The following is a 25,015-nucleotide window of genomic DNA, read 5'->3' as shown; positions in this document are numbered from 1 at the left end:
GGATGCCAGTTTCTTTTATAGCACAGAGAGGGGGAGGAGATGAGGAAGTAAGTAAAAAGGCCATAAGTTTGCAAATATCCCCTGGAATGGCCAGCCTCAGGGAGGGAATGTGTTAATTTCTTCTTTCTTGCAACCATCCACACACAGGATGCTTCCCTGAACAAAGGCACTTTGGTTTAGCATTCAGGCAGAGGGGCAGGGTTCCCCGAGGCAGACCATTATGTATAGACAGTATCCTTTTAGTGAACAAAAGCAATGGGAAGCAAAGGGTAAAGGAAAAGAAACAGATCCAGCACGTAGTCAGATTTGGCTCTTCCCTGTTACAGTTTGTTAATAGCATCCAGCCCTGGCGCAAGGCACGAACACAGTGGCCCACGGGAAGTTTCTTCTCTAGGTTTTGGTGGTGAAGCAGGTGAGAGACCAACCCCAGTACCAAGATGGCAAGCATGCCACGCCTCCAGGATCAGTATTGTGTGGGTGAAAAGCTGCCTGAGGGGAGTGTGTTCATTTCCTAAGGCTACCATTACAAAGTAACACAAACTGTGGCTTCAAACAACAGAAATGTATCCTTTCACAGTTCTGGAAGCCAGAAGTCTGATATCCAGGTGTCAGCAGGGTCATGCTCTCTTCCGCAGTCCTTGGCCTTCCTTGGCTTGAAGCTGCAAAACTCCCATCTCTGCTGCCGTTGTCACATGGCATCCTCCTCTCTGGATGTGTCTGTCTCTGTGTCTCTTCTCTCCTTATAAGGACACCAGTCATGTCAGATTAAGGGTCCACCCTACTCCATCTTGACTGCATCCTAATTTATATCTTAATTACATCCAAAAAGACCCCCTTTCTAAAGGAGGTCACGTTCACAGGTACGAGGGATTAGACTTCAACATAGCTTCTGGAGAAGACATAATTCAGCACACAACAGGAAGTAGATTGTTATGGTGAAGGAAAAAGCCTGGTTGCAGAAAAAGAGAGAAGTCAAGAGAGGGAGGGAGGGATGGGGAGGGAGGGAGGAAGGAAGGAAGGAAGGGAGAAAAAGATATTGCAACATGGATGGGAGTTTAATTTATATAAAATTTTGTGGACATTTACTACTTTGACAGTACATCTATTTCCACCAAGGAAATCATTCAGGGATTTGAAGTTGGCAAGCCCTGTGGGTTTCTGTCTTCTTAGCCCTACCCTAAAATCCCAGGTCAGAGTCACTGGCAGTGATGGGAGCAGGCTGCCTTAATTCACCCCAATCAGGGCTCAGAGAGGTTAAGTGGTTTCACCAAGGTCACATGGCTAGCATATGGCAGAGCAAGATTTTAATCCAAAGACATGCTCTTTCAGTGACGCTACAATGCTGTTCTAAATGTTTATTTCAATGAATAAATGGGTGAATGAATGAATGAGTGAGTGAAGGAAGGAGCTATCCAGTCACGCATATAGTAGCCTCCAGGGCTTCCTGGAGATGTTCTGGCGTCTGGAAAAGCACAGAAAGACTGTCTCACTCACCCATACATTCCAGGGCTTGGCAGAAATACAATCACAGTGCTCCAAGCTAGGATCCAATCTCATCAAATGTCAAGCCACCTGATTAAAAATATCCTGTCCTATCTTCTCCTTCTGACCCAAACAGATGCCAGGGCTCAGCCTTGCCCTGCGACTCATCTAATCTGCCTCTTGTCATTCATCCACTTTGGCTGGTCCACAGTAGCATTCTACATTTAGGACCAGAGAAACTTATGCTGCCATCAAAGGAAAAGACTATGAATAAATGGGCTAAGATGTATAATACAGCAGCCCATGTGATAATAGAGCCGGCTGTCAAAAGATAATGCTATTAATAATAGCAGAAGTCTTTATATTTATTGAAATAGTATTACTGTTTATTTGGCTAATTGTATTTGTTTACTAGGGCTGCTGTAACAAAGTACCACAGACTACATGGCTTAAACTACAAAAATCTATTTTCTCACAGTTCTGGATGTTGGAAGTCCGAGATCAGGGTGTCGGCAGGGTTGGTTCTTTCTGAAGGCCATGAAGGAAGGATTTGTTCCGGGCCTCTCTTCTTGGCTTGTAGATGGCTGTCTTCTCCCTGTGCCTTTCCTCTGTTTGTGTCTGTGTCCAAATTTCCTCTTATTTCCTTATAAGTAAGGACACCAGTCAGATTAGATGAGGGCCCATCCGAATGCCCTCATTTTAATTTAATCACCATCTGTAAAGACCACCATCTCCAAATACAGTCACATCTGAGTTACAGGGGGTGTTAGGACTTCAACATATGAATGGGGGGGGGGGCAACACTATTCAATTCATCCCATATACCACAGTTGTTTCTATTGGCAATATGGGGACCTCAGGCAAAGGTTTTAAATCAAGTTCTGGACTTCCCGGGTGGCACGGTGGTTAAAGAATCCGCCTGCCAATGCAGGAGACACGGGTTCAAACCCTGGTCCGGGAAGATCCCACATGCCGTGGAGCAACTAAGCCCGTGCGCCACAACAACTGTGCCCGTGTGGCACAACTACTGAGCCTGTGCTCTAGAGCCTGTGCTCCCCAACAAAAGAAGCCACCACAGTGAGAAGCCCGCGCACCACAACGAAGAGTAGCCCCCGCTTTCCACAACTAGAGAAAGCCCGTGCACAGCAACCAAGACCCAGTGCGGCCAAAAATAAATAAATAAAATAAATAAATTTAAAATCAAGTTCTAAGAAAAAATTCCAATGACTCAACAAACTTCAGCTTCATTTGTTGGAATCCCTGGGGCGTCTCTGGGGCCTCTCTGGGCTCAGGTTCCCCTATAGAAAAGTAAGGAGTTTGGGGATGGATTGGGAGTTTGGGATTAGCAGATGCAAACCATTTTTTTTTTAACATTTTTATTGGAGTATAATTGTTCTACAATGGTGTGTTAGTTTCTGCTTTATAACAAAGTGAATCAGCCATACATATACATATATCCCCATATCTCCTCCCTCTTGCATCTCCCACCCTCCCTCTCTATCCCACCCCTCTAGGTGGTCGCAAAGCACTGAGCTGATCTCCCTGTGCTATGCGGCTGCTTCCCACTAGCTAGCTATTTTACATTTGGTAGTGTATATAAGTCAATGCCACTCTCTCACTTCGTCCCAGCTTACCCTTCCCCATCCCCGTGTCCTCAAGTCCATTCTCTACATCTGCGTCTTTATTCCTGTTCTGCCCCAGGTTCTTCAGAACCCTTTTTTTTCTTTTCTTTTCTTTTTTTATATTCCATGTATATGTGTTAGCATACGGTATTTGTTTTTCTCTTTCTGACTTACTTCACTCTGTATGACAGACTCTAGTTCCATTCACCTCACTACAAATAACTCAATTTCGTTTCTTTTTATGGCTGAGTAATATTCCATTGTATATATGTGCCACATCTTCTTTATCCATTCATCTGTCGATGGACACTTAGATTGCTTCCGTGTCCTGGCTATTGTAAATAGAGCTGCAATGAACATTGTGGTACATGACTCTTTTTGAATTATGGTTTTCTCAGGGTATAATCCCACCATATGCCCAGTGGTGGGATTGCTGGGTCGTATGGTAGTTCTATTTTTAGTTTTTTAAAGAACCTCCATACTGATCTCCATAGTGGCTGTATCAATTTACATTCCCACCAACAGTGCAAGAGGGTTCCCTTTTCTCCACACCCTCTCTAGCATTTATTGTTTGTAGATTTTTGATGATGGCCATTCTGACTGGTGTGGGGTGATACCTCACTGTAGTCTTGATTTACATTTCTCTAATGATTAGTGATGTTGAGCATCCTTTCATATGTTTGTGGGCAATCTGTATATATTCTTTGGAGAAATGTCTATTTAGGTCTTCTGCCCATTTTTGGATTGGGTTTTTTGTTTTTTTGATATTGAGTTGCATGAGCTGCTTGTAAATTTTGGAGATTAATCCTTTGTCAGTTGCTTCATTTGCAAATATTTTCTCCCATTCTGAGGATTGTCTTTTCGTCTTGTTGATGGTTTCCTTTGCTGTGCAAAAGCTTTTAAGTTTCATTAGGTCCCATTTGTTTATTTTTGTTTTTATTTCCATTTCTCTAGGAGATGGGTCAAAAAGGATCTTGCTGTGATTTATGTCATAGAGCCTATGTTTTCCTCTAAGAGTTTTATAGTGTCTGGTCTTACATGTAGGTCTTTAATTCATTTTGAGTTTATTTTTGTGTATGATGTTAGGGAGTGTTCTAATTTCATTCTTTTACATGTAGCTGTCCAGCTTTCCCAGCACCACTTATTGAAGAGGCTGCCTTTTCTCCATTGTATACTCTTGCCTCCTTTATCAAAGATAAGGTGACCATATGTGCGTGGGTTTATCTCTGGGCTTTCTATCCTGTTCCATTGATCTATATTTCTGTTTTTGTGCCAGTACCATACTGTCTTGATTACTGTATCTTTGTAGTATAGTCTGAAGTTAGGGAGCCTGATTCCTCCAGCTCCGTTTTTCTTTTTCAAGATTGCTTTGGCTATTCGGGGTCTCTTGTGTTTCCATACAAATTGTGAAATTTTTTGTTCTAGTTCTGTGAAAAATGCCATTGGTAGTTTGATAGGGATTTCATTGAATCTGTAGATTGCTTTGGGTAGTATAGTCATTTTCACAATGTTGATTCTTCCAATCCAAGAACATGGTATATCTCTCCATCTGTTTGTATCAACTTTAATTTCTTTCATCAGTGTCTTGTAGTTTTCTCCATATAGGTCTTTTGTCTCCTTAGGTAGGTTTATTCCTAGGTATTTTATTCTTTTTATTGCAGTGGTAAATGGGAGTCAAACCATTATTTTTGAATGGATAAACAACAAGGTCCTACTGTATAGCACAGGGAACTATATTCAGTATCCTTGGGGAATTCCCTGGTGGTCCAGTCGTTAGGATTCTGGGCTTTCACTGCTGTGGCCTGGGCTCAATCCCTCTTCAGCGAACTGAGATCCCACAAGCCACGCGGTGGGCAGCAGGGCCAAAAAGAAATTTTTTTATTAAAAAAAAGAATCCTGTGATCAACTATAATGGAAAAGAATGTGAAAAAGAATGTGTGTATATATATTATATATATATATATATAAAAACTGAATCACTTTGCTGTACAGCAGGAATTAACACAACATTGTAAATCAACTATACTTCAATAAAATAAAATTTTAAAATATAAGTAAATAAAAGTGAGGAGTTTGGGTTATAGGAGTTCTCTGGGAAGTGGAGACTCCAGACCACTGCGCACACGTTACCCACAGTCATGGACAAACTCTAAAGTCTGGGGTCCTGCCCCCAAGTGTATGTTCAAAGTCAGGAGAATGTGATGTAGGATTCTGGCTATGGGAGAGTCAGCTGGGCTTTGAAGGATAGGATGGGTAAAATTTAGGCAAGTGGAGAGGAGGCAGAAATGTGTACCAAATGGAATCAGAATATAAACAAAGGATTGGAGTAGAAAGTCCACTTTTCCCTCTGCTTCTGCAGTTCTAGCATGCACATTCTCTACTCCTAGATGTGCCCAGGAAATACTCATCATTTTGAGTGCACCATTCAGGCTCTGCTTTGGAATCCTGAGCCCTAAGAGACACAAGGGTACCACGTCCCGTTGTGAGGCACCTCTCCATCTTTCAAGTGTGTGTTTCCTATTCCCGTGTGTCTGTTCTTGCCAATTATCATACTAAGCTAATGGAGGGGAGTTAACAGGAAGTGTCAGAGAGTTTTATAAAATTACCATGTCAACTCTCTTCCTGTCAGTATGCATAAAGGAAGAAGACAAGAAAATGATATTGTCGTTTAATAGTTCACTTTAGATCTTCATCTCTTATCACTCATCATTACTCCATATTAATTACCTATAGACAATCTCTGGCAGTCAGTTACTCCATAATGGATCTTGCTGAGATCCTAGCTGGATGGCTTTCATTAGGAAGAAATTTGAACCAAATTTAACTTGAGCAGATTAACTGGGACCACCCCCCACCTCCAGCCAAGGTGCAGGCAGCAAGGGACAGGTGGGGAAAACGTGGGCTTTGAAGACACATACACGTGAATCCTGGTATAGCCCCTACCCCGTCCTATTGCACTGAATGTATCATTTCACCTCTTTGAATCTCAGCTTCCTAATTTGCAAAATGGGGTAGCACAGTCCTCTTTGGAGCATTGTTGTAGGGTTGGAAATGTATGGCAAATATCTGACATGATCTTTGTCACAGAGTTGGTGCCAATAAATGACACTGATCAGTATTTTTAAGTAGTATAAATGGAATGAGAGAAGATTCCATGGACTTGGCCACCTCTTCCTTCAAAATACTGCCTAGTGCTCTCATGTTTCCCATCAGGAGGAAAGAGAAGGGCTGGGTTCAATTCAGTTCAGCAAGCAATCATTAGGTGCCTACTAAGAACCAGGTGTGCCATCCACTCTGGACATGAGAGTAACCTGGGATCTCAAGTATGACCTCTGAATATGCCAAGATCTTTGAAGATGCCATGAGCCCTCCGGCCAAGGAAGCTCATTCTGCCCCCTCCACCCAAGTGGTCTTCTCTCTCCTCACCCTGTTAACCCACGGGAAGGCATCATTCCCTCTAAGCTCAGTTCACATGTGCCTGCCTCTTCCAGGAAGACTTCCCAGACCCTCCCGGGGCAGCGCCTGCCACGCGTTCTTAGAGCTCTTGTCACAGTTGTAATTTACAAATAGATGGATTGAGCAAGGTCTTCCCAAAGACCACAAGCTCCAGGAAGGCAGGACATCGTATGTTCTCTTCATGGTTAAATCCCCAATGCCTGGCCCACTGACAGAAGGGAAGGTGATAGAGCCCACTGAGAGGAGTCAAAAACATAAAAGGTACAAAACGATGTAACACACCTGAGCGCACAAGTTAGCGGCAGCTCTAACTTCTGCTTTCTCATCAGTTGACCTTTCTTTGGGGGAGGTGCTGGCAACCCCAGAGTCCTATGGAAGGAGCGTTCTCTCACTGTTCTACCCACCCCCTCCCTCACTAGGAGGGAGGCTTCGTGGCGTCAGGCCCTTTATTTCTCTTTTTCATTGTCTTAACCCCCAGTGCCCAGCACCAGACCCGGTACTTAGTAGTGTGCAAAAACTATACCGGAGGGATGGATGGATGGACGGATTACGAGACATTAATCACTGGGTAAATGGCAAATCCCACCACTTTCAACCAAACAAGTCTTTTTATGAACTGTGCCCTAGCCTAGACGTGGTCCTTAGGAATTTGGGGGACTTCTCTTTCTCCCCCGCCTTGGATGAAGATTTGCCTGCCCTAAGGAATACCCTACACCATAAAACCCATTGTCGGGGCTTCCCTGGTGGCGCAGTGGTTGAGAGTCCGCCTGCCGATGCAGGGGACGCGGGTTCGTGCCCCGGTCCGGGAAGATCCCACACGCCGCAGAGCGGCTGGGCCCGTGAGCCATAGCCGCTGAGCCTGCACGTCCGGAGCCTGTGCTCCGCAATGGGAGAGGCCACAACAGTGAGAGGCCCGCGTACCGCAAAAAAACAAACAAACAAACAAAAAACCCAAACCAACAAACAACAACAAAAAAACCATTGTCTTCCAGATATACAAACCCAGAGGGCAGACAGAACCTCAGAATTCACCTTCATGAGCTCCTTCACATTGCAGATGGGGTGACTGAGGCTTGGCCCAGAGCCACATGAGACAGGATGGTAGAAGGAGCCTGGATTAAACATCTGAGCATGTGGGGACAGACCTTGGCTATAGCACTGAGACACTGTGTGATCTTGGTCAAACATTTCACTTCTCTGAGCCTCAGGTTCCTAAGCTATAAAATGGGGGTGACAACACCTACCTGAAAGGGTGGTGGTGAAAATGAAATGGAACCAGGTCTCTGGAAATATTTGAAACCTCTAAAGTCTGTTCATTTGCAATGCAAGCTGGCCCCCATAAAAAGAGGGCAAGGAAAGACCAAAGAGAGGCAGACCACTCCAGATTGGTAGATGGCAATAAGCAAGGGAACTTGCATCCGAGGCTTATCTTGGGTGGCTGCAGAGCGAGTAGATCTCAGCATCTGACCACCAGAATTTTAACAGCTTATAGAGAGACCTCAATGGGATTCAGTCACTATCCTGTCCAGGTGGTCTCAACACCTCCCTCTCTCAAGGATGCATCATTGGAAGAGCTTCCACTGTGGGAACAGTGGGCGGAGTGTAAATTCCAAGGACAGGGGAGGGGGTGAGGACCCTCCGATTGCCCGGGTCCAGTTTGTGGGTCAACCCATGGCCATGTCCTCTCAATGACCTCCTCCGACATCATTTTTCATATTTGTGGTATTGCATCAGCACAAAGACTTTTAGAAGGAGTCCTGGAGGTAGTTTCAACTTTATTTTCCTTCAACAAACATATAGTAGACCCCAGCAAAGTTCCAAGCTCTGGCTTTGCCACCTTGACCACAAACAAGAGCAATAGTCAAGCTCCCATGCGTTGATCTCCTGAAATGTTCCAGGAACTGTGCCTTGTGCTTTCAATGCATTGCCCCTTCTCCTCAAACAGCCCTATTAACTTATCCCTATTTACAGATGAGAAAATTATACCCTAGAGAGTTAAAGGGACTTTCCCAAACCCACACAGATAAGTGGAGGAGCCAGAATTGATTCCTGATCTCACTGAATCAAGTCCATGCTCTTATCCAGAATAAAATAAAGTTTTAAAAAAACAAAACATTTTTTAATGAGCCAATGAACTTTAAAACACTCCATATATTCTTTCTTTTCTTTTCTTTTTTTTTTTTTGGCCGCTCTGTGTGGCTTTCAGGATCTTAGATCCCCGACCAGGGATTGAACCCATGCCCTCGGCAGTGAAAGCATGGAGTCCTAACCACTGGACCGCCAGGGGATTCTCAAAACACTCCATATATTCAAATGGCCAGTAAGCATGGGAAAAGTGCTCAACATCAAAAGTCATCAGGGAAAACACATTTAAACTAAATGAAATACCACTTCACACCCACAGAATGGCTACATTTAAAACAAACAAAAAACTCACAACACCACATCTTAATAAAATTGTGGAGCAACTGGAACTCTTATATGTGGCTTTAAAAAATACATTGATTATATAACTCCTGTGGGGAGACAAAAAGTCTAGCAGTTTCTTAGAAAACTAAACATATATTGACCCTACGATCCAACAACTCCATCCCCAAATATTTACGCAGGATCCAGAAAACATACATTCACAAAAGGACTTGTGCAAAAACTTTTTCATAGCAGCTTTATTTGTAATAGCTGATAACCAGAAACATACCAGATGTCTCTCAGTAGGAGAATGTTATCAGCAAACTGCGGTATATCTATGCAAATGGAACACTACTCAGCCAGAAAAAGGAATAACCTGTGATACATGCAGCAACACAGATGGCTCTTAAAAGCATTACACTGAGTGAAGTGACCATAGACAAAACAGTATACAGTGTATGATTCCATTCCTGTGAAATCTTAGAACAGAAAGAACTATTGAGGAAGGACAGAAAAATCAGAACAGTATTTGCCTCCAGGGGGGAAACTACCAGGAAGGGGCTTGAGGGAACCCTCTGGGGTGATGATAATACTCTATATTGTGATAAGGGTTTGAGTTACATGTAGGTGTATGTATTTATCAAGGTTTGCCATTAGGCAAATTTAAGCATTTCACTGTTTGAAAACCTTGCTCCAAAAGAAAAATCTGTAAACCAAAAACTTGGGAAAAATACAATATAACCAATACCATTAAAGACTGACTACTCAGAGGAGAGCTAATATTCTGATGGTTCTTTCCATGGTGTGATAGAGACATCAAAAGAACTATCCCCAAATATCTCCCACCCCAGACCTACAGGAATGACTACAATTCCAGGATTGAAAATTCATCCATTTGCAGCAGTAGGTCATAAATTCAGGAATCAAACGATCTGGAGACAGAGATCTCCCTCCTGGCCATCACGCTGTACTGCCTCAGGGGCTGTACATCACCCACCCCCACCCCCCGCCCAGCCACCTTCTTTCTCTTCCTGAGTTCTGGGTCTGGCTCACAAGAACTTCCCTGGCACACGCAGCCACCTTGCCCTCTGGGTACCCAGCCCACACCCCCAGCACCTGCTAATTATAAGAAACAGCATATGGCAGGCAGGCTGGCTGCAGACCCCACCAGCTCTCCTGACGTGCAGCCCGACCGTGGAGGCAGGTTGCACGCTGAGCTGCTGGGATCAAAGAGGTGTCATTAGAAAATGATCCATATCTCTCGGCCTTAACGAGGACTCACACAGGAGGGCTTCCAATTACCCAGTCGGTGGCTGAACGGCTGCTCCCCGCCAGCGGCCTCTTGCTTTGCTTTCTCTTCTTTAGCAACATTAGCAAGAGCGTTGGTTGCACACTTTCTCTCCTTTCCGTGGCCTCCCCAAGCCAGGGAGGAAATCAGACCATCTCAGAAAGTCCCCTGGTTCAGATCGATGATGAATCCTACATGGCTGAGATTGAAGACAGAAAACTCCAGATGAAAGCCATGCCTAGAGAGAGGGGCCAGCTCTGTGAGGTGACGTGTGGCCTGGGACTGAAGGATGCGAAGGGACTGGTCATTCAAACACTGGGAAAAGAGTAATGTAAAAGGAGGAAGGCCCTGGGTGTCCACCAAAACCCGTCAACTTGTGCAACAGCAATAGAGTCGTATCAGAGATGTGACCACCCAGGACTCACACGCTACATTTGATAGCCCTTCGGAAAAGAGGTGGAAGATCTCCCCAAAAGAGCGAAAGTGGAAATGTGCATGTTCTGTGTGTGTGTGCAACTTTCAACCTTGCATAGACCCTTGCATGTGTGACCTTCCTGTATTTATGATTTATTACTTACTGGGAATGACAATACGGCCCCAGGAGGTGGCACAGACACTAATAAGTGCAAAGAATTTGAGACCACGAATAACCGTGTGATCCAAGCCACCTGTCTGCCTGGAACATTCCCTTTGGACTCAATCAGCAGAAAGAATTCAACCCCCTTGTTCTTTAAGCCTCTGAAGTCAGGGGGCGCTCTTTGTAATACCAGTTCAACCTACTCCAGGTAACACTGTTCGGCAAATATTTTAACCTCCATGTATTTCAGTTTCTTCATCTACCAGGAAGAATTCCTTCCTCCTGCGGATGAAAAATGTCGCCCGCCGTATCAGTAAACAAAGGATGTTGCGGCCATCAAGCCCTGAGCCACGGCAGCTGCCCCCAGATATGCACCCCATGGGGATTCAGAATAGTGGCCCTAGATACTTAAGGTTTATATCAAAGGAATGATTTCAGTGAGCCCAGACTCTTGCATCTTCCCATACATAGAAAAGCGCTAAATTCATTCACTTGAAATGTCTGGTTTTCTTTAATTAACAGTGATCTTTCGATGTCCCGACCACCTGGTATTTGTTGCAAAACTCCTCTATATCCCTGCTCCTCCCTTATCTCTTCGGAGCAGGCCCTCAGACCTATCTGAGAGGCTGTCTTTCGGGTTTAAGTCCTCGGTTTTGTCTGCCAAATAAAATAGAATTCTCAACTTTTAGGTTGTCATTTCTTTTCCCAGTTGACACCCCCAAGGCTCTTAGGAGAACGAAGGGAGTTGATATCAACAAGAGGCCCAGCACTGATCGAGGGGCATCCCCCAGCCCAGTCCCCCACCCTGGCCCAAGCAGCCTCCACGCAGGCCTCCAGTCTCCGATTAACGCCTTCCCCCCCTCCCGCCCCGAGACCTGCCCCCTGGCTGCTTCCTCCCACTGATTACCGTGGAGAGCGGGCCTGCCATCTCCCACAGGACTCTGCGTCTCTGCTGTCACCTAGTCTTGGCCTGGCCACAGCTGCAGCCAGAAAGTGGATCTTTTTGTTCCGGCCCGACTGTCCCCCAAGGCTCAGAACTCTGTTAGTTCACTGTATCACTGCTTTCCGGAAGCCACGTGGAGTTCACATAACTTTTGAAGGACCTCCTTACAAGGTGCTTTGTGAGTTCAGCCTAGTGCAGGGAAAATTATAATGTGCAGAGTGGGCAGACTCACTGCCCACGGACGCACACAGGAAGGTCCCTACGAGAACATCTCTTCCAGTCCCTTGGTGATACAAATGGAGAAACTGAGGTCCAGAGATGAGGAAGCTTGTTCAAGGTCACACAGGAAGGTCAGCCGTCTGGCAGCAGAAGCAGTCAAAATCAGATGTAGCCAATTCTTTTATTTTAAGGGCTTTGACAAATACCCTACAATGGACAATGTCCCTACAAGACAAGTAAGAGTTGGGCTGGTGAGAAACATCTCCCCTAATTTAAAGGAGAGAATTAACCCTCGTTATTTGTGGGGGAGTGTGGGGGAGGGCGGGGTGGTGGTGATCACCTCCTGTGTATCTAAGATCCAAGCTCAAAAATTGCTAGAAAGTTGGGGGCTTCCCTGGTGGCGCAGTGGTTGAGAGTCCGCCTGCCGATGCAGGGGACACGGGTTCGTGCCCCGGTCCGGGAAGATCCCACATGCCGCAGAGCGGCTGGGCCCGTGAGCCATGGCCGCTGAGTCTGCGTGTCCGGAGCCTGTGCTCCGCAACGGGAGAGGCCACGACAGTGAGAGGCCCGCGTACCACAGAAAAAAAAAAAGAAAGAAAAATTGCTAGAAAGTGACACTTGAGGTCCAGATGATTCATTCATTTAATAGATAATTTTGAGCACCTATGTGCCAGCCACTGTGCAGAGCAGAGGAGATTTATTGGAGAGCAAAACCAGAGACAGCCTCAACCTCATGGAGCCCTTGGGAGGGGAAAGCAAAGAATCAAATGATTAATTATAAGATTGTGATTTTGCAAAGTACTTCCAAGGGAAAGTATACAGCACAGAGAGAAATTATGAAAAGAAAAATTGACCTAATGTTGGAGGCAGGGAAGGCTTCCCTAAAGAAGTTTGTTGACACTTGGTCATATTCCTAACCATAATCAGCTGTGCCTGGATCAGATGTGCATGCTGCAACAGGCCAGTTCTCAATGCAAATCCTCTTCAAGTAGTGACTTTCACACTAAAGTGTGAGTGACCGATACCCAGACCATGTGCGAAGCGGCTAGAGGAACTGGGAGTGCTTCTCCTGGAAAAGAGGAAACTCAGTGATGCACGGTCAATGATTTCAAACATGTGAATGATGAGGAGAAGAGAGTCAGACTTCTTACAGGGTGGGGGTGTGTGTGTGTGAAAGTTACAGGGAGATCAATTTCAACAGCATAGCCTTGGAGTTACGTAACAATAGACTTCTTCATAAGGTAGTGAGTTCCTCATCACTGGTGATATTTAAGCAGAGACTAGATGGCCACTTATTGAGACTGTTTGATTCGATGTTTCCTTGGACCCTTTAGACTCTTAAAACTTGTTATTCTATCATTACACTCAGAACTAAATTCTTAATCTTCAAGAATTTGGGGGGAGTTGCTCTCGTCTGATTCAGAAATAAATATAAATTCCTGATACTCCTCGTATCTGAACTATCTCCCAAAGTCAGGCTCTTGCAAAAGAGGTATGAACTGCTGCCTCTAGGATGAAAGGTGAACATCAAAAAGCCTGAATCCCAAGTATATGACTATTCAACGCCACGGAGCATGAGGTCTCCACTGCTGCAATTATTTCTTTGGCATCTTAGCCAATGAAGGATTCATACGGTCAAGTCGAATCTTCTCTTCTTAAATACCACTCCATGGTATGCAAAGTACTTAAACCTACTCTTTCCTCCTTTCTTTTTTTTTTTATTTCTTTTTTATTTTTGGCTGTGTTGGATCTTCGTTGCTGCACGCGGGCTTTCTCTAGTTGCAGCGAGTGGGGGCTATTCTTCGTTGCGGTATGTGGGCTTCTTATTACGGTGGCTTCTCTTGTTGCGGAGCATGGGCTCTAGGTGCGCGGGCTTCAGTAGTTGTGGCACGCAGGCTCAGTAGTTGTGGCTCACAGGCTTAGTTGCTCCACGGCACGTGGGATCTTCCTGGACCAGGGCTTGAACCTGTGTCCCCTGCCTTGGCAGGCGGATTCTTTACCACTGCACCTCCAGGGAAGCCCCTCCTCCTTTCTTTTTTTTTTAATTCCTTTGCTCTGCATCATTCCAGAAAAGATTTAAGGTGAATGCGCCTAAACTCATAAAATAAGAAGTTATTAATTCTAGTTAATGATTATAAATTCATAAAATGTGATATGGAGGAGACATTGCAAATAAAATGCAGGAGAGGCTAATCAAGTCATCCAAAGCTATAGAACTTTGTTGTTCAATAACTATTTATTGAATGCCTACTAGATCCACAGCATCACTGGTTGGTAGATTCTGTTTTCATCCAATGTATACTTAATTGAGCATCTATTACATGGATCAAAATCAAGGTAATACTTGTTACTGTTTCAAGTTCCTCACCCTCCTTTGCTGTGGTCCTAGGGGCCTGCAAATTAGGGCGGAGATGCCTTGGCAGTGAAATTCAGTTGCCATTATTGTCCAGCTGACCAACGCACTGAAGATAGATAAGGTTCTCAGCCAAGCTTGATGCAGAGAGTGTGGTTTTCACAAAGATTCTGTCACCTCCAAAATTACAGTAATTTCCTACTGTAATTAATTCAACAACCTTTCCCACCCTCCCCTGGAACCACCCACATCCACATAGAATTACATGGTAGGGAGAAGAAAGGAAACTTTAGCAGTATAGAAGAAAAGAAGGCAGCTAATCCCTCCCCCTACTTTCCTGGGAAGCCCTACCTCATTCTTTATTTTTCTTTAATTGGAGTATAGTTTCTGCTGTACAACCAAGTGACTCAGCTGTATGTATACATATATCCCCTCCCTCTTGGACCTCCCTCCCTCCCACCCCCATCCCACCCATCTAGGTCATCACAGAGCACCGAGCTGAGCTCCCTGCACTATACAGCAGGTTCTCACTAGCTATCTGTTTTACACATGGTAGTGTATATATGTCAATCCCCATCTCCCAATTCATCCCATCGCCCCCCACCCCAAGTCCACACATCCGTTCTCTATGTCTGCATCTCTTTTCCTCCCCTGTAAATAGGTTCATCTGTACCATTTTTCTAGATTCCACATATATGTGTTAAGCCAGAATCGTGCTGAGCTCTACATCTTGTATACCAAATTGGAAAACGTAGAGATGCTCCACCCTGCCCACCTATAGTCTTACTGTAAAACCTGTAACCAGCCAGGCCCAAGGTCTAGCGACCTATTAGTTACTAAGATACTCTAACTCAATTCATTAGGCAGCCAAGAAACAAAGGAAAGGCATTATGTACATGTTCAGCCGTTCAAAGCCAAGAGAGGGACTTCCCTGGTGGTGCAGTGGATAGGACCCCCTGCTCCCAACGCAGGGGGCTCAGGTTCGATCCCTGGTCAGGGAACTACATCCCACATGCATGCCGCCACTAAAAGTTCACATGCCACAACTAAGGAGCCCACCTGCCGCTACTAAGTCCCGGTACAGCCAAATAAATAAATAAATAGCAAAGCCAAGACACCCGAAGATAATGTCAGCTTTCTCTCCAGCAGCAAATGCGGAACAGAGCTGGGTTTGAATAGTTTGAGCTCCTTCAAATTTCATATGAGAACATTACACGATTCCTAATATTTTCTGCATCCGTGTTTTCTCCGTGTTGCCAAGGACACTCAGAGAGCTTAAGTCACTCTGCAGATGGGCAAGAGGCAAGGAGTGGATTTCAACTCACTTTTTCCTGAGATAGGTTTCTCCCTTTAAGTCTCCATCTTAGGCGTTGGAGGCTGAAGTTCAGGGGGTTAAATGACCCCAGTGTTCCGCAGAGCTGGAAAACAGTGCCAGTGAGAGCATGGCAAGTGCCTTTCCACTACACGACACCAGTCCATCCTTAACTGTTTGAACGGTTAGGTGCCTGGCCTGAACCCTGGTCCCTGTGGATGGTTTCGATTGAGTTTTGGATTCTGGGTCTTGGGGCTCTTACCCCATTGGCTAGGCTGGCTGCTTTAATTAGTTCCTCTCCCATGGTCTTAGGAAATAAGTGTCCAGCTCCAACTTGACCCTATGGAGTCCCACTGGCCAGGTCAGTCTCCTTCTCCTCCATAAAGGGGAAGTTTGGGCACGGGTCAGCTTTTAGCAGCTAATTCACTTCTTCACCTTGGGGTAAACTCTGCATTTGGCAAGCCCACACTCAACAAATGAGCTTCTGAGCTCAGGGAAAATACCAAATAAGTAAAAGTCTTGCCATTAAACCGGACAGGAAGACTCGTAATTAAAAACCACCGTTATGCCATTTCGACAGAAACACTCCAGCCGTCATTAAGCGAAAACAGAATTCCTTCAGGGAGAAATTATTTCTTGTTTGATTTCTGTCAGAATGGCTTTGACTTTGCGGATCCATCTACAAAATGGTGTCTCCGGGCCCTGCCTCTGCAGCGGTGCTCAAACAAAGGAGACGTTTGCTTCAAACACGTGAAACCTGATTAAAGATTCATTTCAGATTAACTTGTCCTGTTTATTTCTCTTTTGTAATCTTTATTATTACTTGAAGGGGTGGGGGGGGGGAGATAGAAAGAAAGAATGCAAATCTCCCTGGATCCACACATAAATCTTCGTAGTAGCCACTGAACACTATCATTAATTCCCCCTGAATATTCCAGCCATGCAAAGTAACAGACACTTATGCAATGGCAATTTACTGGGAAATCAAGCCAATCTATTTTTTGATGTTGTTTTATTCAAGCGAGAGGGGAAAAATTACTGGTGAGATGGATGGGAAAGAGAAAGAATGTAATGTTCACAAGTCCTGACATTCTGTCTTCAAGGTCATGCTAGAACAGGGTAGGAGGAAAGGAAGTTAACCTCTGAGTGCCTGCGTGGTGCACTGAATTTTGTAGAATTGGTCTTAGCTGGGCAAAGCTGGGCTTCAGGGTGCTTCTGGTGGCTGGAGGAGGAAGATAGTCCCACCCATTTGCAACTCCAGAGATAAGGAGCCAGTTGGAAGAGGGTCCCAGACAACAGAGAGATTCGGGAATATTTCAGACATATCTGATGAGTGAGGGTGCACCAGGGGTCATGTTAGAGGAAGGAACAGAGGCTCCTGGGAAGACACTCTAAAGAGAAGACAGAGGCTAGCATTGCAAGTCAGATTCAACTGCAAGTCATGAGCGTCCAAAGGGAGGAGAATTCTTGGGCTTCCCTGCTGGCGCAGTGGTTGAGAATCCACCTATCAATGCAGGGGACACGGGTTAGAGCCCCGGTCCGGGAAGATCCCACATGCTGCGAAGCAACTAAGCCCGTGCACCACAACTACTGAGCCTGTGCTCTAGAGCCCACATGCCACAACTACTGAAGCCCACGTGCCCTAGAGCCTGTGCTCCATAAGAGAAGCCACCACAATGAGAAGCCCACGCACCACAACGAAGAGTAGCCCCCCCTCGCCACAACTAGAGAAAGCCTGTGCACAGCAGGAAGACCCAACACAGCCAAAAATAAAATTAATTAATCAATTAATTTTTTAAAAAAAGGAAGGAGAATTCTAGCTACTGAGGGGGAGAAGATGTGCACTTCCTGTGGCTTCAAGAAGAAAAACAAATATCGTATATTAATGCATGTATGTGGAATCTGAAAAGATTAGTATAGACGATCTTATATACAAAGCAGAAATAGAGACACAGACATAGAGAACAAACATATGAATACCAAGAGGGAAAGGGGAGGGTGGGATGAATTTGGAGATTGGGACTGACATATATACACTATTAATACTATGTAAAAAATAGATCACTAATGAGAACCTACTGTATAGCACAGGGATCTCTTCTCAATGTTCTGTGGTGACCTAAATGAGAAGGAAATCCAAAAGAGAGGGGATATATGTACACGTATAGCTGATTCACTTTGCTGTACAGTATAAACTAATACAATATTGTAAAGCAACAATACTCCAATAAAAAATATAAATAAATAAAAAGAAAACGACTGGAAACGTGGGCATCGCTCAGTGCGGTAATACTTTTGAGTCTCAAGCAACTTAGTCGTGTGATACCCCAACCGAGCAGTTGTCACATTTCCTGAGATACCATCTAAGTCTCCGGCGTAGTGCTGGTATTTCCAGTCCACCAACGCTGGATGTGTCTGGGCTCTAGTGCCACGGCACCTGAGCACCAGTGATGGGATGGGAGCAGAGCCCCATCCTCTGTGTGGCCTCTCAGTGAACTCTTGGGCCAGAAGCAATGTATGAAATCCTGGTCCAGCGAGGCATGGAAGAGTGTGGAAAAGTTTTATTACCAAACCTTGTGACACCTGGAGCTCAGGCAACAAGCTGTGCGGCCACCGATCTTGGCACGGCACAGAGGAGTATCCTCCCTCTCACTTTTCAAGACTTACAACTCGTATCCTTCGCCTCGGGATTCAGAAGGGGCGTTTCTGGTTCAGCAGCCTTGAGGAGTGACAGGGGGCCCACCCTTCTGAAACCCAGACATTGGAAAGCTATCACTGAGAACATGGGCCGTTTGAAGGAGCCGCATCCTGTCACGCTTGACGTGGGCTGGCAGAGGGAAAAAAACAAGTCTGGTTTTTGGACCCACGTGGATACCATAAGCATTCATGAATTTCTTGGGGGAGGGTAGGTCTGCATAGTCAAGAGCTCAAATTTTAATTTTAATGTCATTTCACTTGGTACCTACAAATGGATGAAGCCCAAAACATGCATCTTATTACACTTAATACTTAGAAAAACCTGAGAAGAAAGGTATTATTGATTTCTAATTTAATTTTTAATTTGGAATTTTGATTTAAAATAAGGGAGGCTCAGGTACAGTTTCAGCTGGGTTCCATGCTCTGCCCAGTGTCAGTTAGCTAGGCACGGAGGCAAGACTCACATTCCACATTCTGTGCCCTTTCTCTACTTCCATATGTCTGTGCTATTTTTTAAAGTACAAAAGAAGGGCAGTGCTATTGAGGCAGCATTCAGAAAGGAGGGTCACAGATGTCGGATACAATTCGGGAGGGGGACATTGGTACCCAGACTGCCTGAGGGGTTGAACAACCTTAAATGAAGAGATGAAAACTTGTTCTGGAGGACAACTGATGTTGTAGATGATGGAGAGTAGAACTTATTGCTGTGATAAGGCCTTTGCGATACAGAGAGGTAAAGTAACTTTCCCAAAGTCACACAGCTAGTATGTGATGGAACTACAATATAAATCCAGACCACACATATCTCCAAAGCCCGTGTTCTTGAGTGTTATGGTACACTGTCTCTCAGCTGGCTGCCTGAGGTTCTTTGAACTAAGATGGAAGGCAGGAAGGAACTAAGGATATTATAGGGAAGGGAGGGCCAGAGATTAGTGGTGGGAGTGACTGTGGCTATACACAATATCAAACCCCACCCTCCTCCCCATCGGTTCTCTGTCTCCTCCAAATGGAACCTCCTACACTGTTGGTGGGAATGTAAATTGGTGCAGCCACTGTGGAGAACAGTACAGAGGTTCCTTAAAAAACTAAAAATAGAGTACCATATGATCCAGCAAGCCCACTCCTGGGCATATATCTGGAAAAGACAAAAACTCTAATTTGAAAAGATACATGCACCCCAATGTTCATAGCAGTGCTACTTACAATAGCCAAGACATGGAAGCAACCTAAGTGCCCATCGACAGATAAATGGATAAAGAAGATATGGTATATATATATATATATATATATATATATATATACAATGGAATACAAACTCAGCCATTAAGAAAGAATGAAATAATTCCATTTGCAACAATATGGATGAACCTAGAGATGATCATACTAAGTGAAGTAAGTCAGACAGAGAAAGACAAATACCATAAGATATCGCTTATATGTGGAATCTAAAATATGATATAAATGAACTTAATTACAAAACAGAAACAGACTCATAGACATAGAAAACAAACTTATGGTTACCAAAGAATGGGGGGAGAGATAAATTAGGAGTTTGAGAGCAACAGATACACACTATTATATACAAAATAGATAAACAACAAGGACCTACTTATAGCACAGGGAACTATATTCAGTATCTTTTAATAACCTATAATGGAAAAGAATCTGAAAGAGGATGGATAGATAGATAGATAGATAGAACTGAATCACTTTGCTGTACACCTGAAACTAACAACATTGTAAATCAACTATACTTCAGTAAGGAACTGGCCAAGAGATATGCAAAGATCCGAGAGACTTAGATGTCACAGAAGCCAAGGGTCCTGGTATTTCAAGGAGGAGACAGAATCAACAGTAGCAGACCCATGGACAAGGTCAAGCACGGTAAACACACTGGACCTAACAAGATGTCACTGCTCATCGTCAGGAGCGTCCCTGGAGCCCTGAGAGGAGAAGTCTAGTTACAATGGGTTGAGAGGGAATAGAGGTGAGATGGGAGAGAAAAAGTGTAGACAGCTTTCAAAGATATTGGATGAAAAATAGAAAGGAGAGTGGATAAAAGGTCAGGCAAGGAGCAGCCAATGAAAGGAGACATTGACAAGGCAGAAACAAAAGGAAGGGAGAAACTGAGAAGCTAGGAGAAGATGATGTATCTTATGGAAGAGATCCCTCATTTACTCAGCCTGGAGGAAAGGAGAGGATGACGGGTAAATACACCTGCAGGAAGCTGGGGAAGGGAGAACCTGGTGACCTCAATTTTTTCCATGAATTTCAAAGTCAGAATAAGTTAAATTTTGCTGTAAGAAAAATAAATGAGCCAGTACCTCAAAGGCTTGAGACAATAAAATTTAACTCTCACTCATACTGGGTGAGAGCTGGGTCAGTGGAGACTGGGTCAGTGGGGGTGTTCTCATCGTGGTCACTTGAGGACGCAGACTGATGGGGTCGGTCTGAAGTCTACCACACCTAAACCATTGCCACAGCAGTGAGAAGGGAATGTGTTAATTCTACACCTGGTCTTAAAGCTGCTACTCACATTTCATTGGCCGAAGCAAGCCACATGAGCAAACCTAACCTCAAGGTGAGTAGAGCCGTGCAACCCTAGCATCTATCCACAAAGAGAAGAGCTAGAAATATTTGGTAAAAGGCATAACTGGTTATTATGATGAGGTGTCATCTCTATGAAGAGTTAGGGAAGTTGAATGAGATTTGGAAGAGCCTTTAAGGGAATTAGAAGAGAGATGATTTACAACAAATGAACAGATCGATACCTTGCCTTGAGAGCCCAGCTGAGTTTGACATCCATAATTTGCAGTGGTGCCAATCTCACCAGTTGCATGACCTTTAGCAAAACCCATCTCCTTTCCGAAGCCCTGTCTTTTGATCTGTAAAACAGAATAGTTGGAGCAAATGGCTTTTCAGTTTCCCTACCAAATTCCAAGACTCATCATTTGCTCAGTGAATCTGAAGATACTGAAATTCCACACAGCATAACAGCCCCACCCAATTCCCACAACAGGTCTTGTTAAGGGGTAGAGTGTTCAAGATGCCCTTGGTGGTACCCACATGCTGCATTGGCACTTGCATCACAGGGTCCTGCTGTATTTAGTGGATAGAGTAGAACCAGTCCTTTCCCACTTGAACAGATGTACTGTTCAAGTGGGTCCAGAGGTCAATGGACTTGATTTTTTTTTTTCTGTTCCCACGGCTAGTCCAGTTCTCTGCTTCCAATTCACTGCTGGTGAATGGACTCCTGCCATGGCGGTGGATGGAGGCAGAGGGAGGAAGGAGGGAGGGAGGAAGCGGGGAGGCATTAATAGAACAGAGGCAGGCAATGATGAATTAAGGGAGCGGCCATTAATTTTTCATTCTGACAGATTATCATCTGTCAGAAGGCAGAGGAGATGGTCCCTGTGCCAGAGAGGGCACACTTGCTCTTTGCAATACAGGCTTCTGCATTCTTTTTTCTGGAGTTAGGTAGTGGGCACCCAAAGAATGAAAAATTTATGACAATCTATAATTTACATGCTAGAAGATAAATAATGAACTAAATCCTGTCATTAAATTGGCCCTTCGTTTTTCTTAATCCCCTGGGTGATAAATCTGATTTTGCAACAACATGTAGTATAAATTGATTATTTTTTGGTAGGGTGGGAGTAGGGAAACTACTTTAAATACCTTGGATATAAATAGGTTGTCCCGGGCATTGTATCACCCGGGACCTCAAGATACAGTGGTCTTATTAATGTGGCTTTACATTAAGACTGGCATTAATTAAGGGAGGGTGTCACTGAGGCATTCTGCAAACCAACACTGATTCTGTAAAGCTTTTAAGTTTAATGAATGGAAGCTTGAAATGCCAGCATGGCAGTGCGGCTCGCCAGCTTCCATAGAAGGAAACCTGGAATGGTTGACTTTGGGGGATACTATGAAGACGCCTTCCCTGGATGCTGATTAAGGACATGACGGCAAAAGGCATCACACTTTCATCCCTCCATCTCCTCATCTGTAAAGCGAGGATAGTAGTCATTTAAAGGAGTCAATTTGATAATATACGTAAAACAAACATGGACTAGTAGATGTCATTAATGGATACCTGGTGTCATTAGAGTGCTGGCATGCAACGGATTGTGTAATAGTAAGCAATTATCGAGCACCTACTGCGTTCCTGACCCTGTCTTAAGCCCTTTACATGCACTACTCCCGTTGATCCTCACAGACTTTGTGCGAGGTAGGTATTGCATTTTCTCAATTTTACTGTTGAGGAAACTGAAGTGTGGAGGGAATAAGTAATTTACCGAAGCAAGCTGGCAGCCACTAAATGGTAGAAAGGAGGAGTCGAGATTATTCATGGGCTGAATTATTTTGGATATGCCTGCCTTGGTCCAAGCATATTCCAGGAGTGGAGATACAGCGATGGATAAAACAGGAAAAAAAAAATTCCTGTATTCACAGAGCTTATATTCTGGGAGAGGGAATGAAGGCAATAAACAAAATAAACAATGCCATATGCAACCTGTAAGAATGTGATAAGCGTTCAGGAGAAAAACAACACCCAGAATGGGAAGCAGGGCGGGGCAGGGATGCTACAGTTTAGCGTTTGTCATTTTTAATAGATTAGAACACAGGGCATCTGATTCCAAAACTGTAACTCTTAATCACTTTGCCACATTGTTAGGGGGAAGACCATGGGTTTGAGAATCAGAGCTATACTTTGAATCCCATCTCTACCTTGTACTTTCCTTGAGAGATTGGCTTAATCTCTCCAAGCCTCCGCTTCTCAGTCTGCAAAATGAAAATATCACCTGCGATGGGGCTGTTGAGAGGATTCGGAATGATGGAGATGAAGGCAAGACCACGTGGTCTTGTAACGCCTCCGTTTCCTTATCGGTACCATGGAGATCATAGCAACACTACCACTTAACTTTGCTATGCAGAGCAAATGTGATCATCTATATCAAAGCAAATGAAAAAGAATTTCTAGGCAGCCCCAGGGACCTACCTGGGTTTGGCATCCATTAATTTTTGTGACCAACTATCACACATTGTGTGACCTTGAGCAAGACTGTTTTCTCGTATATCAGATATCAGAGCTGGATCAGATGGCCATGAAATGACGTAAAAAAACTTGATGCAGCGGCATAAACGAAGCATGGAACATTCTGCCTGGCATGTGGTAATAAGTAATAATAACAGCCAGTTCTGAAGAGCTTTGTATACACTGAGAGCTGGGCTAACCTCTTGGCAAGCACTGTCTTCTCTAAACCTCAGCATAACCCCAAGAGGGGGATGATACCATTTTGCCCACTTTGCAGATTTGCAAACAGGGTTGTTGAGTTTAAGAACTTTGCTCCACATTCACCCTGCTATCAAGTGACAAAATTGTGTCTGGGGACTTAGTCTCCTTCTCCAGAGTGATTTCCTTGCCTGAGACATTTGGCGTCATGAAGTTAGTGGGTGGGACATAGTAGGTGCTCATTAAATGTTTGTTGACTAAGCCAGCCTTTCTTCCATGACCCAGGACACCTATGTAGAAAGCTGGATCTGTTCCCAAAAGGATCAGTCTTTTCTTAACAAACCCCCACTCACAGAAGCCCTCAAATTATACTCTATTGCCTGACATAAAATATTCCCGTGGAATTTACAAGATTGCTAATGCAGGATTCCATTAATGTCTGAACACAGCACCTCCTCTCTCTAATTCATGACAAATTCATCTTAGTGATCCACCATAAAAGGTTGGTGAGTGGAGATGACAGAATTCAGCACCTCCCTTGCCTCCTGGGCATAGAGAGAAATCGGAGTAGAAGGGTGCTCCAGAAGCCTCTGGAGAATTACGGAAGATTGGAGCCAGATGGTACCTGACAGAATTTTTTAGGACTTGGCTGTAGCTCAAGCACGTGCAGGTTTTTAACCTACCATAATTGATAGAGAACAAATGGCACAGTGAAATGGGTCCATGGGAATCACTTGGTCCGGCATATTATTGTATAGACGGAAAACTGAAGTTCAAGGACAAAGTGACTTACCCCAGGGGACCTTTCTACCATAATAGCCTGCACTGCACAATGTGGGGTTCTGCCAGCTGCTGAATACATCTGTCCTAGTTACACATTCTGGAACTGGGGATAACCATAGGATGGGCCTGAGGACCCACTGGACCCACTGTGAGACAGACTCCTTGACCACGTGACCTTCATAGCCCCCTACTCTGACTGGAGGGCCCAGTGACATTCTGGTTCTCCTGGAATCAAAGTCATTTCAGAGCCAGGGTCCAGTGGTCCCCAAAAGATTTGTTTCTTTTTCCCCAATGCACAGCAACCCTGGTAAAAGGCCTTAGGTCTTTTGCGGTCAGGCTGGGAGAAAGAGTCACAGTATAAATTTTCAGCAGTGTACTGGGTCCTGCCCCGAGAGGACCTGACCTTCCCTTCATCGGAGGGGCTCTGGGTCTGTGAACTTGTTCAAGGCTAGGAATTGATTGAAGGAATGTGATTCTCTGTTTTTATGATTTGAGTTCAACTTGTGTTTACTTGACCTAGAACTTTTCTGCTTATACAGATCAAGTAAGAATTTAGTAGGCTTCCTGCCTATTTCACTTCCAGGAACACCACAATTAACTGGCCAACACCATGGGTCTATGTGAGTTGGACCATCCTG

The sequence above is a fragment of the Leucopleurus acutus genome (genome assembly GCF_964270905.1).
Source record: "Leucopleurus acutus genome assembly, chromosome: 16".
In the NCBI taxonomy this organism is placed as follows: Eukaryota; Metazoa; Chordata; class Mammalia; order Artiodactyla; family Delphinidae; genus Leucopleurus; species Leucopleurus acutus.
The sequence above is the reverse complement of the archived record's forward strand: the minus strand, read 5'-3'. Positions refer to the sequence as shown.